This window comes from Monodon monoceros, unplaced genomic scaffold (assembly GCF_005190385.1).
Source record: "Monodon monoceros isolate NGI ecotype Baffin Bay Population unplaced genomic scaffold, NGI_Narwhal_1 Super_Scaffold_5, whole genome shotgun sequence".
NCBI lineage: Eukaryota > Metazoa > Chordata > Mammalia > Artiodactyla > Monodontidae > Monodon > Monodon monoceros.
Window position 1 is genome coordinate 38,491,962 of NW_021703782.1, and position 12,020 is coordinate 38,503,981.

Genomic DNA, 12,020 nt, shown 5'->3' on the forward strand with positions numbered 1-12,020 from the left:
GAAATGTTTATCTAGAAATCTTGATGCAAGTGGCCTGTTTGTGTCACCTAAAAATGCAGTAACATTCAAGTTAAGCTTTTCCTTATTAAGATCACCTGATAATGTGCTATATTTGGAGCTTAGCAAAATTCTTCAAAGTCAAATCTATGCACTGATTAAAGGAATTTTCTTAATTTATTCTTGTTCCTGATGGGAATTTTCTTAGGTTAAATTGTATTCACCATTTACTGAGAATCTAACACGAGCGAGGCACTGTGCTTGGAGGCAAGGGGCAGACAAAGGTGAATTAGAGAAGCTCCCTGCCCTTAGGAAGCTTAGTCTAGTGAGGAGATAAACTTATGTTCACCTTATGTTGATCAGTTATGCAGAAAGAGCCCACACCTAGTTGTTAGCACACAAAAGTGTTAGTTACAGATCTGCCCTAAACTAAAGGTATGACCTTGAGAAGGTCTCTTTTTTGCCCTCTCAATATCTTCATCTGTAAACTAGGAATTGGGAATAGATTTATTCAACAAATGCTAATTGAGTATCTACCATATGATCATAGTGGCCAACCTGAATGAGCAATTACCATGTGGCAGGTATCAGGGTAAACATTTTACATAGATCATCTCTTTTAATCCTCAAAGCAATACCATATTCAAGAGGAAAAAACAGACATTCAAAGATGTTAAGTAGTTCTAACAGTTTTTTGATGGAGTCTTTAGGGTTTTCTACATATAATATGTCATCTGCAAATAGTGAGAGTTTTACTTCTTCCTTTCCAATTTGGATGCCTTTTATTTCTTTTTCTTGCCTAACTGCTCTGGCTAGGGCTTCTGATACTATGTTGAGTAAAAGTGGTGAGGCATCCTTGTCTTGTTCCTGATCTTAGAGGAAATGCTTTCAGCTTTTTACTATTGAATATGATGTCGGCTGTGAGCTTGTCATATATGGCCTTTATTATGTTGAGGTATGTTCTCTTTTTATCCACTTTGTTGAAAGTTTTTATCATAAATGGATATTGAATTTTGTCAAATGATTTTTCTGCATATATTGAGATTATCATACGATTTTTATCCTTCATTTTACTAATGTGGTGTATCACATTGGCTGATTTGAGATGTTGAACCACCCTTGCATCCCTGAAATAAATCCCACTAGATCATGATATATGATCCTTTTAATGTATTGTTGAATTTGGTTTGCTAATATTTTTTTGAGGATTTTTGCATCTATGTTCATCAGTGATATTGGCCTGTAATTTTCTTTTCCTGCAGCAACCCTGTCTAGGTTTGGTATCAGGGCAATGTTGGCCTTATGAAATGAGGTGGAAGAGTTCCCTCCTCTTCCAGTTTTTTGGGAAGACTTTGAGAAGAATTGGTATATTAATTCTTCTTAAAATATTTGGCAAAATTCACCCATGAAGCCATCTGGTCCTGGACTTTTGTTTGTTGGGAGGTTTTTGATTACTGATTCAATCGCCTTACTAGTAATTGATCTGTTCCAATTTTCTATTTCTTCATGATTCAGTCTTGGTAGGTTATATGTTTCTAGAAATTTATTCATTTCTTCTAGATTGTCCAGTTTGTTGGCATATAATTGTTCATAGCAATCTCTTATGATCTTTTGTATTTCTGTGATATCAGTTGTAACATCTCCTCTTTCATTTCTGATTTTATTTGAGTCCTCTCTCTTTTATTCTTGGTGAGTCTAGCTAAAGATTTGTCAATTTTGTTTATCTTTTCAAAGAACCAGCGCCTAGTTTCATTAATCTTCTCTAGTGTCTCTTTAGTCTCTATTTCATTTATTTCTGCTCTAATATTTGTTATTTCCTTCCCTGTATTAACTTTGGGTTTCATTTGTTCTTCTTTTTCTAGCTCCTTGAGGTATAAAGTTAGGTTGTTTATTTGAGTCTTTTTTTTTTTAATTTTATTTATTTATATATATATATTTATTTATTTATTTTTGGCTGCGTTGGGTCTTCGTTGCCACACATGGGCTTTCTCTAGTTGCGGTGAGTAGGGGCTATTCTTTACTGTGGTGCGTGGGCTTCTCACTGTGGTGGCTTCTCTTGTTGCACAGCACAGGCTCTAGGTGCATGGGCTTCAGAAGTTGTGGCTTGCGGGCTCTAGAGTGCAGGCTCAGTAGTTGTGGTACACAGGCTGAGTTGCTCCACAGCATGTGGGATCTTCCCGGACCAGGGTTCGAATCCATGCCCCTTGCATTGGCAGGCAGATTCTTAACCAGTGCGCCACCAGGTAAGCCCTATTTGAGTCTTTTTTCATTTCTTGAGGGAGGCATTTATCACTATGAACTTCCCTTTTAGAACTGCTTTTGCTGCATCCCACAAATTTTGATTTATTTCTACCATTGTTTGTTTCAAGGTATTTTTTTACATTTCTCTTTTGATTTCTTCTTTGACCCATTGGTTTTTCAGCAGCATGTTATATAATCTCCACATACTTGTGGATTTTCCAGTTTTCTTTGTATAATTAATTGCTATTTACATACCATTGTGGGCAGAAAAGATTTTTTAAATAATTTCAACCCTCTTAAATTTATTAAGCCTTTTTGTGGCCTAATATATGATCTAGCCTGGAAAATGTTCTATGCACACTTGAAAAGAATGTGTATTCTGTTGCTTTTGAATGGAATGTTCTATACAGGTTTGTTCAAACATGTCATTTAAGGCTGATGTTTCCTTATAGATTTTCTGTGTGAATGATCTATCTATTGACATAAATGGGATATTATAATCTCCTGCTATTATTGCATTGCTATCCGTTTCTCCCTTTAAGTCTGTTAATATTTGCTTTAAATATTTAGGTGCTCCAATATTAGGTGCATAAAAATTTACAATTATTACATCCTCTTGTTGGATTGACCCCTTTATCATCATGTAATGCCATCTTTGTCTCATTATTATTTATTATAACTAATAAATTCAGTAAAGTTGCAGGATACAAAATCAATACACAAAATCTGCTGCATTTCTATATACCAATTACAAACTATCATAAAGAGAAATAAAGAGGGCTTCCCTGGTGGTGCAGTGGTTAAGAATCTGCCTGCCAATGCAAGGGACATGGGTTCAAGCCCTGGCCCGGGAAGATCCCACATACTGCGGAGCAACTAAGCCCATGCGCCACAACTACTGAGACTGAGCTCTAGAGCCCATGAACCACGTTCCACAACTACTGAAGCCTGTGCACCTAGAGCCTATGCTCCACAACAAGAGAAGCCACGACAATGAGAAGTCCACACACTGCAACGAAGAGTAGCCCCCGCTCAGAAAAAGCCTGTGCACAGCAACAAAGACCCAACACAGCCAAAAATAAATAAACAAACAAATAAATTAATTAATTAATTAATTTTTTTAAGAGAAATAAAGAAAATAATCCTATTTATAATTGCATTAAAAAGAATAAAATACCTAGGAATAAATTTAACCAAGGAGGTGAACAACCTGTATACTGAAAATTATAAGACGTTAATGAAGGAAATTCAAGAAGACACAAATGGAAAGATATTCTGTGCTCATTAATTAGAAGAATCAATATTGTTAAAATGTCCACACTACCCAAAGCAAGCTACAGATTGAATGCAATCCTTATCAAAACTCTAATGGCTTTTTTCAAAGAAACAGAACAAATAATCCTAAAATTTGTATGGAACCACAAAAAACCCTGAATAGCCAAAGCAATCTGGATAAAGAAGAACAAAGCTGGAGGTATCATGCTCTCTGATTTCAGACTATTACAAAGCTATAGTAATTAAAACGGTATGATATTGACATAAAAATAGATACACAGATCAATGGAACAGAATAGAGAGCCCAAAAATAAACCCACACATACATGGTCATTTAATTTACAACAAAGGAGCCAGGAATATACAATGGGGAAAGACAGTCTCTCCAATAAATGGTACTGGGAAACCTGGACAGCCACATGAAAAAGAAAGAAACTTGACCACTATCTTATACCATACACAAAAATTAACTCAAAATGGATTAAAGACCTGATCATAAGACCTGAAACCATAAAACTCCTACAAGGAGACACAAGTGGTAAGCTCCTTGACAAAGGTCTTGGCAATGATTTTTTGAATCGGACAGCAAAAGCAAAAGCAACAAAAGCAAAAATAAGTATGTGGAACTACATCATACTAACAAGCTTCTGCACAGCAAAGGAAATCATAAACAAAATGAAAAGGCAACCTAGTGAACAGAAGAAAATATTTGCAAATCATATATCTTATAAGGGGTTAAGATACATATAAATATATGTGTATATATTCAAAATATATAAAGAACTCATACAACTCAATAGCAAAACAATCAATCTGATTTTTAAAATGGGCAGAAGATCTGAATAGACATTTTTCCAAAGAAGACACACAAATGGCCAACAGGTAGATGAAAAAATGCTCAACGTCATTAACCATCAGGAAATGCAAATCAAAACTACAATGAGATATCACCTCACAGCTGTTTAGAATGGCTGTAATCAAAAAGACAAGAAATAAGTGTTGATGAGGAAATGGAGAAAAAGGCACCCTCCTGTGCTGTTGGTGGGAAAGTAAATTGATGCAGCCACTGTGGAAAACAGTATGGAGGTTCCTCAAAAAATCAAAAATAGAACTATCACATAATCCAATAATTCCACTTCTGGGTATTCATCCAAAGAAAATGAAAACACTAACTCGAAAGGACATCTGCACCCCCATGTTCATTGCAGTATTATTTACAATAGCCAAGATATGGAAACAACCTAAGTGTCCATCAATGGATGAATGGATAAAGAAATTGTGGATATATACAATGGTATATTATTTAGCCATAAAAAAGAGGAAATCTTGCCATTTGCAACAACATGGATGGAACTTGAGGGCCTTATACTAAATGAAACAAGTTAAACAAATACTGTATTATATCTCATATGTGGAATCTGGGAAAAAACAAACAAACAAGCTCATATAGATGCAAAGAAAAGATTATGTGGGTGCCAGAGGTGGTGAGTTGGGGAGAGTGGGAGAAATGGGCGAAGTGGGTCGAAGGTTAAAAAAGGATTAAATAAACACAGTTCATTACTAAGAAACATAAGAAAATAGTGTACTATTGCCTAGTAAATTGTGACCATCACCTATAACAAATAAATAAACAAACATATTTGTGTGTGTTGCTATATAAACTGAGGTCTGTAAAAAGGATAATGTCATTAACCTTGGTGTTCTATCATCAAGAAGTTCTACTTTTACACTTCAAACAATCTACTCTCCTCCATACACAAAAAAAAGTCACCATCACTTAAAATAGACGTACTTTAACAACGAAAATGTTTGCATCTTTGTCAAACTAAATATTATGTTGAGATATTTCACACATTTCCACAGAGAGGGATAAAAAGAATGACATTGAATTTACTTCCTTCTTTGTGGTATAGTCAGTGCTTACATTAAGATTGGATGACACACCATTTCTTTTGGAGATAGACTGAAAAAGAAATGGTAATTTTTTTTGGAAAAGATTGTTGGAAAAACTTATACCTGTTGACAAATACATTATTTAGTAATTAATTTAATCAGATCTAGTAAATATAAAGGAAAATTTTCTTAAGTCTTTCTGGATCTCAAGAATTCTAATCATTTCAATGGCTCTTTGCTTTGTTTTGGTTTGCTGGTATTTACTAACATTCTGATTTATATTTATTTGGAAGCAGTACCCATTATCTCAAAATAACTCTATCTCCATCTCATTCTCTCTCCCTTTCTCTCTCTCTCTCTCTCTCTCTCTCTCTCTCACACACACACACACACACACACACACACACACACACACACCTATACTCAGAAACAGTCTATTTTGCAGGAACATAACTGGATTCCATCTCCCTCATTCTACTTTGAAGGAGTAATGCTGTTATGAGTTGATCAAGATGGGAAGATGGCCTTAATGTTTCCATCAGCTCGACTAAACTTCAAACTGGCTTCTCTCTAACTCTAGGCCCCGATCTCCCTTTTCTTAGAGTCTTTACATTAGAAAACCTGTCACTTCTTTATCTTCCCTTCTGAGATGTAAATTTTTAAAAGCCTCTTGCAAGTTTTACAACATGGAATGTCTTTCTGGGGTCATACCTTTGAAATATATTCATCAAGGAAGATAGCAGCCCATCTCCCAGTCTCTGTAGGAGGGTAGGAGCCCACCTTCAGTAGGCAGGCAGCCTTGCTCCAGGTTGTAAAACTACCTCCTGTCATAAAGATAAGGGAATGATTGCTTTTCCTTTTACCAATTAACAAATATACGTAACCTAAGATTACCCTTCAGGTCTTAAAGACCTCAGCTCTTAAAAACTGTCCCAACTCTTTTTTTTCTATAAGTACCATGTCAGTTTTTTTTTTTTAATATTTTATTTATTTATTTATTTGGTTGCCCCAGGTCTTAGTTGTGGCAGGTGGCCTCCTTAGTTGCAGCTTGCCAGCTTCTTAGTTGTGGCACGTGTGCTCCTTAGTTGCAGCCCGCAGGCTCCTTAGTTGCGGCACATGTGCTCCTTAGTTGTGGCTTGACGGCTCCTTAGTTCCCAACTTTTCTTTCAATGGAGTTTTCTGTCTCTCTTCCCTATTGCAGTAGCCTGCACAAAGTCCTCCTCACCTGCTTAACTTTGGTCAGTTTGCTGTTTGCTGTGACAGAGCCAAATTCATGATGTCAGGAAACAATGCTTTTTTGTGATGTGGGATGATATTGCAAATCTCTTGTTCCAATTCTTAGTCTATAACCTATTTCTGAAACCCTTTTTCAAAAAACAAAAGCAAAAAAAGATGTTACGTAACTCACCCAAGGTTACAAAGTGGTTGGGCCAGGATTCAAGCTTTGGTTGATTCAAGCCTAAAAGCTGATACCTTTAAACCCTACATTGTGTTGCTGTAACCATCTCCAAAAGTTTCTAACTTCAATATTATATGACCATTATTTGCCCTAAAAATGTAAAGTGTAAATACAAGGTGTTTAGTTTTTATATTAATAGTGGAAGTTAAGGGTGCACAAGACACATCTTTTCCTTCCTGAAGGAGGCAACATGTGGTGCAATTAACAAGATTTCCTCGCACAGAATTGGAAGGATAAGGGTATTCCAGGCTGAGAGAACTGAGTGGTTACAGAACAGTGAACACTCGTGCATCAGAAAGCAATGAGGGGAAAGGGCAGTAAGAATGAAGTCTTGAAAAGTCAGCTGGAAGAAGACTGGGGAGAGCCTTGAGAGCCATACTAAGGACCCTGGACACTATAAAAAATATGGGCAGCTATTGAAAGTTAAAGAACATGAAAGTGAAATGACTAGTACCTTTTTGTTTGAGGCTTACTTCTTTGTTTTGTTGTTTTTAATTATTATTTACAACCAATAAGAACATTTAGCAAGGTTGCCAAAAACAAGATGAACATACAAAGCTAGTGTAAATTGAACACTAGCAACAAATAATTTAAAATGTCATTTTTAGAAGAAACAATTTTCAATAGCAACACAATTACAACATAACTCCGAAAAATCTCACAAAAGATGTAAAGTGTCTTTTCCGAGAAAAGTATAAAACCTAATTAACGAGTACAAGAGAAGTTGTAAGTAGAGAGATAGACCATGCTCATAAATGGAAAGACAAGAAACTGATCTATAAATTCTATGCAACAACAATAAAAATCTCACAAAGGTTATTTGTGGAAGTTTACAGGCCAGTCGGTCCTCAAGATCACAGAAGAAAAATGACCAAGTTGGTCAAAATGATTTTGAAGAAGAAAAAGAATAAATGTCAAAACTGCCCAGGTGTTAAAACATTTTAAAACTAAGTGACCTGACAGAGGCAGATATACAGAACAAACTAGTGGTTACCAGTGGGGAGAGGGAAGGGGGCAGGGGCAAGATAGGGGTAGGGGATTATGAGGTACAAACTATTATGTACAAAATAAGCTATAAGGATATACTGTACATGGGGAATACAGCCAATATTTTATAATAACTGTAAATGGAGTATAACCTGTAAAAATTGTGAATCACTATATTGTACACCTGTAGCTTATTGAAAAAAAAAAAAACTTAGTGACCTGTGATTTTGGCTCAGAGACATTAGTTGTGGTTTTATATTTCTTTGTTGGGTTAAAGAAATAGTGTGGAGAAGGGAGATAGGAAAAATGACACAGATGACAAAAAAGAAATGGTCTCCTTCACAGCTCCTCATCCACTTTAAATCAGAGTGACCCTGATCCTTAAACAGAACGACCCGACTCTTAAACAAAGACAAAAGCTAGTTTCAAAAAGAAGCACTTACACCACAGGAGCCTGACCTAAGGATAATAACAGTTGGAGTGAAGCTTCAATCAACCACCTGGCATTTGCCCATCATCTGATATGAGCTAAAAACAAAGGAGTCGGAACATGAAACTGTAAGCACACTGCCCTGGGTCTCAAATAGCCTGGGACAAAGCTGAGAGGCAGAAGTCACACAGGAAATAAGGAACCTACTTACAAAGCAACATCCTAGTAAGTACAATAAAGTGCAGGTATAAACACAAAAACACGCTGAGAGTTGCAAGCAGAGGGGTAACCACAGGCAGATGTGCTCCGGGGCACATTCTGAGGTGGGTCTGGGAAGCTTATGGCTAGTGAGGGAGTCATTGCCGTTGAGAGCGCTTTCGCTCATCTGTTCCTGGTCCACTGCAACTCAGGCCTCCAGTAGGGAAGCACCAACACCACCACTGTGCACTGCTGATTCCACCCAAACTCCATAAACATATGATAAACTCATCAAGCTAAAACTTCATAATCGGTCTTCTATAATAAATTAGCTAATGATCTTGTCTTAAGATTTTCGAAAATGGTCAGCTTGTCTTCCTACTTCTTGTCTTTCTTGTTGTGTATTACATGGGGCTGCAGTGAACTAGGAATTTCTTCCCCTGAAGACTCTTTAGCTGAGGCTTTAGATCACTCACAACTGTTGCTTGCAGATCACCAGTATGGAAGGAACAGAGGTTAACACCTGGCCAAGAATGTGATTCCTCCCACTGAGAGGCTTACTGACTTGTTTATAGACCGAAAAGAAATACATATTGGATCCTAATGATGTTCTCTTTGCAGGGGCACTGCCTACATTGAGCATTATTAGAACTATAGACTGTTAGCTCCAATCATGGACCCACTACAGCTTTCTAAACCATTTATATCACACTAGCTCACTAACTTGATATATCCAGGAACCAAGATTCCAACTGGAAGTACCTCAGTTGGGTGTTGGGTCATTCATATTCCAACCAAAAGGTAACATAAATTTCATATTGATAAGTCTGAAATGATTAAGGCAACCACATAAAATCTTATTACTTAAAAGAAATTAAACTCACTGTGGTTTATTTAGTAATATTCCTCCTCCATGTCCAAAGTCAGATTATTCACCAGTTAAATCTAATTTGCTGTAATCTTGGTAAATAGGAGGTAATCAACAAGTCCTCAGCTCCAGCTCTGAAGCAACACATAACACATTTCTGAAATACGTTAATAAAAAGAGGTTGGGGAAAAGGCTTTGTGACCATAACTGACATTCGTGATGTAGCAAGAAGGTTCTCTGAGTTCTGACATTCTATTTGTTGGAATTATAAATATGTACATTGCTTACGTGGTTTGTAATTTGTTATTGCTTCTGTTACCCCTGCATAGTTACTGAGATTAGAGCCCCAATTTCTTGACTGTCTGTCTTAAATTATTAGCTTGCTGGATCTCAGGTCAGCCTCACAACAACCCTTCGGGAAATTATTCTGCTTGCCACTTTGCAGTTGAGGAAACTGAGGCACAGAGAAGTATTGCCCAAAGTCTCATAACTAATCAAGGGCAGAGACAATACTTACAACAACTCTGATGCCAGAGCCCAAGCTCTTAAACATGTGCTCCACAGCTCCCCTAGGGTAAAGCCTTTTTGTATAATTGCTCATTAATTGTATGTGGATTGGTGGTTAGCTCAAACATTTCTAAATAGGGTCTTAGGCCTATCATCCTAGTTGGAAATGGGGAACTAGGGCTCTTGCTTGAAGATATGTTTCAATAGCAAAACCTATTTTCACTTAAACAGTATAGTTATTTGGGGTCGTTTATTTGGACTGATTAACAGAATTTGGAGGGGTTAAGGGTTAAAGTCCTCCCAAGCCATCCTTTGGTGCTGCTAGTATGGATCACATTACTACATACTTAACACCATTTTTTTTTTTGGTTTCCTGAAGAAGCAATCTGTGCTAGGATACCTGTCTTCCTATTTTACACCTTTGAGCATGAAAATACTCTGAACCACAGTATTAAGTCACAACTACTTTTTCCCTCCGACTGGATTTTTCCTGCTCTGATCCATTGAAAGACATACAAGCTACTGCTACACAAGGCCTAAACAATTGTTCAGTTAGATGTGAGGGGGAAAATGCACATTCACTAACTACAAAGCATCATGCATACAGAGCCACTTTCAATATGTATCTTATTCTCATGGTCATGCAGAATTTAGACCTTGGTGTTTGATTCTCTCTTAGGAAGCATAGTTGTTCTAGGGTTGATATTGCACAAAACCAGAATTGGAGACAAGGGAAATTTTGTCCCTAGGCAGAATTTTGAAGTAGGAAAAACTGTTCTTGGCACTGTATTCCTCTCTTAGGCACTTAATCTGAGTTCCAATCTTACTCTGAACTGGAGGTGTTGGTACTGTCCCCCATAGGTATTCTGAGAAAGGCTGTCATCCACTCAGTACCAGCCTGGTGTCCTCAGGACTCAGTGGGCTCTGGAACTGCACAAAACTGGCCTGAATCAGCTAGCTAAGTGGCTTTGGGTAAATAATCTCTCTGAACCTTGGTCATATCCTCTGTAAAACAGGGATGATAATATCTATATTCTAAATGTGTTAGGAAGATTGAGCGTAATTCTTTTTTTTTAAATTTATTTATTTTATTTATTTATTTTTGGCTGTGTTGGGTCTTTGTTGCTGCGCGCGGGCTTTCTCTAGTTGTGGCAAGCGGGGGCTACTCTTCCTTGTGGTGCGTGGGCTTCTCATTGCAGTGGCTTCTCTTGTTGTGGAGCACCGGCTCTAGGCAGGTGGGCTTCAGTAGTTGTAGCACGTGGGCTCAGTAGTTGGGGCTCGTGGGCTCTAGAGTGCAGGCTCACTAGTTGTGGCGCATGGGCTTAGTTGCTCCGTGGCATGTGGGATCTTCCCGAACCAGGGATCAAACCCATGTCCGCTGCATTGGCAGGCGGATTCTTAACCACTGCGCCACCAGGGAAGCCCCGAGCGTAATTCTTTATGTAGGCTGAGAAGCACAATACCAAAGACACAGTAGGAACTAGATAAATGGTAGATTTTTTGGTATTTGATATAAGCATAAAGCATAGGTAAAGGGTCTATTTCTGCAGAGGGTATAGGTTTGAGGGAGTCATTTTGTGTATTTCTTCCTCTGAATGATAAAGATGTCCTACGCGATTTTTAAAGATGAAAAATGTTAAGTGCCACTCATCTGTAGCGAATAACCTGAAAATACACTTGCAGACCAAAAGGCTGATTTAACTGGAGATTAAAAAAAAAAAATCTTACAGCACATCACAAAACAATAAAGTACATTTTCAAAGGTGAAAAAAAAAACTCACCCAACTCATCCACATTGTGCAACTAGCTTATAGGATGTTTAAAGACATGAAAATCATCCTTGAGAAAATGCTTACATGTAAATAAGACAAAATTGTCGTGACTATATATTGTGGGAAAGAAAATTACCTAACGAGGCTTGGGGTGAAGTTACAGCGTACTGAACTGTGTCATTAAAAAAAACCAAATCCATTCGTTCATCAAATATTTGTTGAGCGCCTGCTACCTGCCAAGCACAAACAAAATCATTCACAACCACCAACTCTTCTTTGGTTTCTTGGGGCCCAGGAGTCCTCCCCGTTAAGAACGGAACTATCTTGGTTATCAGCTTACGCTAAATTTACCGAGCACGCCATCGAGCAAAGGGACAGAGCAAGTACGCCCCG